This window comes from Eulemur rufifrons, chromosome 17 (assembly GCF_041146395.1).
Source record: "Eulemur rufifrons isolate Redbay chromosome 17, OSU_ERuf_1, whole genome shotgun sequence".
Lineage (NCBI taxonomy): Eukaryota > Metazoa > Chordata > Mammalia > Primates > Lemuridae > Eulemur > Eulemur rufifrons.
In genome coordinates this window covers 35,180,226-35,183,454 of record NC_090999.1, presented here as the reverse complement: position 1 = coordinate 35,183,454, position 3,229 = coordinate 35,180,226, and the positions used below count along the sequence as shown (strand labels likewise).

General features: G+C 44.6%; 1 pseudogene; it reads right to left on the bottom strand.

The window, feature by feature from the left end:
* Positions 1 to 562: 562 nt before the first annotated feature.
* Positions 563 to 1,361, bottom strand: LOC138398023 (PSME3-interacting protein pseudogene; annotated as a pseudogene).
* Between the last annotated feature and the right edge of the window lie 1,868 nt (positions 1,362 to 3,229).

The following is a 3,229-nucleotide window of genomic DNA, read 5'->3' as shown; positions in this document are numbered from 1 at the left end:
GTCCCATGTTTGTTGTATTTTTGTGCCTTTTTTTTTAAGTGACACCCCCTGCAGATATAATTTATAATCTTTACTTAGTCACACAACATCAAGGACTGGTTAGTTCCAGGGAAAGGCCCCATTTCATCCCCCGGGTCAGTTCCCTTCCCCCACATGCTCCCCACATGCTCCACAATGCAGTAGGACCAAACAACGTTGTCTATCTGCAAGAAATATTTAAATAATACCTGCCCAATAACTGCCCTTGCTTCTTTGTGCTGTTGGGAGAGGAAAAAAGACACTACCAGAAAGCAATAAAACCCAAACTCCTCTGCAAGCCAGCTGGTGCCTGCCCCTCCCCCACAGCCTTTTCCCACATTCCCTCACGTCATTGAGAAAAGAGGCAGAGGGACAGGTATGGCCACCTGCACTGGAGTAGGAAGAGAAACCAAACACAATTTGGGCCACAAGTAGATTCTGTCACATTTTTAGGTTAGGCTAAAAGTGTCACAGTGTACACAGGAAGCAGGCAAAGGAGTTTTGTGAGGGATGTGATGCCTGGAGGCAGAATGAAAGGTCTGATCTACCCTTGGGGAGCAGCTCCCCCTGGGAGGGACAGAGGAGCTAGGGAGAAGGTGTTGGTTCGGAAGATGGAGGAAACTATCTTCCCGGTGGCGTTGATGGTGCCTTCACTGTCTGGGCTGGATTCAGAGTCGCTGCCCCCCAGAGCAGGCGCCCAAGCCTGGGGGGATGCCAGTGCAGACGGGGCGGAGGGGCAGGGGATGGAGGGGCCGCTCAGGGAAGTGTTTCCAGGAGATTTGCAGGACAAGGCCTCTTCATTCCTGTCATCTGGGTCAGGGTCCGCTTTCGGTCTTTTCACACTGTTGCCACTCTCTGAGCTCTTGGGCTTCACAGCTCCTGCCAACAGCTCTGCCTGAGAGAACTTGTTCTTGGTTTCTAGGGATTTCACAGCCACTTTCTTCTCCATTTCTTTCTTGTTTTCTAAAGAAATTCCAACCTCCTTGAGATTATTTCTGTATTCTGTCAGTTCTTTCAGTTCTTCTTCTCTTCGTTGCTTTTCTATTAGTCCCTGCTGCCGAGAAACCTCATCAAGGAAGTTGGTCTCATCTTTATCTAAACCTCTTATGTTTTTGAATTTGAACTGCTCCTCATACTCCTCCCTCTTCCCATATTTCTGTTCTGCAGCCTTTCATACAGAGACTGAGGGTCATAAACCTCCTCCGGGCATTCTTGTGGATCTTCAGTTTTTCGAACTTTCTCCCATTCTTCTTGCCTCCTTTTGGACCGTTCATCTAGTTCTGCCTCAGACACAAACCTCTTTTTGATAACAAGGTTACCATCACCCCCTCCATCCATAATGGAACAATGTTTATGAGTTTATTATGAAGGATATTATAACGGCTACAGATGAAGAGATGCACAGAGCAAGGCGTGTGGGAAGGGGACGGAGCTTCCCGGCTCTCGACAGGCACACAACCCTTCAGGAACCTCCACATGGTCCCCTATCCGGAAGCTCCATTTTTGTGCCTTTTGTTGGTGATTTCGCTGTTTCAAATGGCCCCCAAGCATAGTGCTGAAGTGTCTGTAAGTACAAGAAGGCTGTGTGATGTGCCTCATGGACAAAATATGTGTGCTAGATAAGCTTCATTCAGGCCTGAGTTATAGAGCTGTTGGCCATGAGTTCAATGTTGATGAATCAATAATATATATGAAATAAGGTATCTTTAAACAGAAACACACATAAAACAAGGTTATGTATTATCAGTTGACAAAAATGTTATAACTAGAAGCTCACAGGAACCCAACCCTGTATTTCCCCAAGGGAGAATGGTTCATTACTTGCTAATTCAGTGTTTTCAGTAACTTTATAGAACATAATTACCAGGAATAGCAAGAAGTAACTGTACCTCTGAAAAAGGAAAATAAAATCAGTTGAAAATCTGAAAAAGAAACAGACCACCCAATCCCTTCCTAACCCCACAAAGCAAAATTGATTAAATTTCTCCCACCGCAACACCATTTGGGGAAAAAAAAATTAGAAGAAAGACAACGCAGAAAGCAGAATTTTATTTTATTTTTTTAAATGAAGATACTGGCCAGGTGCAGTGACTCACGCCTGTAATCCTACCGAGGCAGGATGGTCTCTTGAGGCCAGGAGTTTTTTTTTTTTTTTTTTTTTTTTGAGACAGAGTCTCACTCTGTTGCCCAGGCTAGAGTGAGTGCCGTGGCGTTAGCCTAGCTCACAGCAACCTCAAACTCCTGAGCTCAAGCGATCCTCCTGTCTCAGCCTCCCGAGTAGCTGGGACTACAGGCATGCGCCACCATGCCCGGCTAATTTTTTCTATATATATTTTTAGCTGTCCATATAATTTCTTTCTATTTTTAGTAGAGATGGGGTCTCGCTCTTGCTCAGGCTGGTGTCGAACTCCTGAGCTCAAACGATCCGCCCACCTCGGCCTCCCAGAGTGCTAGGATTACAGGCGTGAGCCACCGCGCCCGGCCGAGGCCAGGAGTTTTAGACCAGTCTGGGCAATAGAGAGACCCTGTCTCTACAAAAAAAAAAAAAAAATCAAAAAGTAGCTGGGCATGATGGTATGTGCCTGCAGTCCTAGCTACCTGGGAGGCTGAGGCAGGAGGATCCACGTGAGCCCAGAAGTTCGAGGTTGCAGTGAGCTATGAGCTATGATGATGCCACTACAATCTAGCCTGGGTGACAGAGCAAGACATCAAGAGCCTGTCTTGAAAAAAAAAAGGAAGATACTATTATTTAAACCCTCATAGAAAACAAGGAAAACATTGTACCCATAAAATATGAATAGGATGATATGATAAAGGCATAATCAGAGAATAAGAACTCTTGGAAATCAAAAATATAAGAGCTAAAATCTAAAGGATAAGAAGTTGAGGAACTCTCCCAGAAGACAGAAGAAAAGACAAAGAGATGAAAAACAGCCAATATCTGACCACAAGCAGTTCCAGTAACAGAGAACAAAGACATGGAGGGAAAGAAATCATGAGAGAAGCCTCTTGTTACGGCAGGGGGCCTGTTCGATGTCTGTGGCAAATGTATCTTGCTCTTGCTCTGTAAACCTATCTTGCTCCTCCTCAATAAACTTCGTTTTGCGCTTGCAAAAAAAAAAAAAAAAAAAGACAAAGAAAAAGAAAAAAGAAATCATGGAGAAATAACACCACAATAAAATTCCCCAGAACTGAAGAATATTTGTTTCCA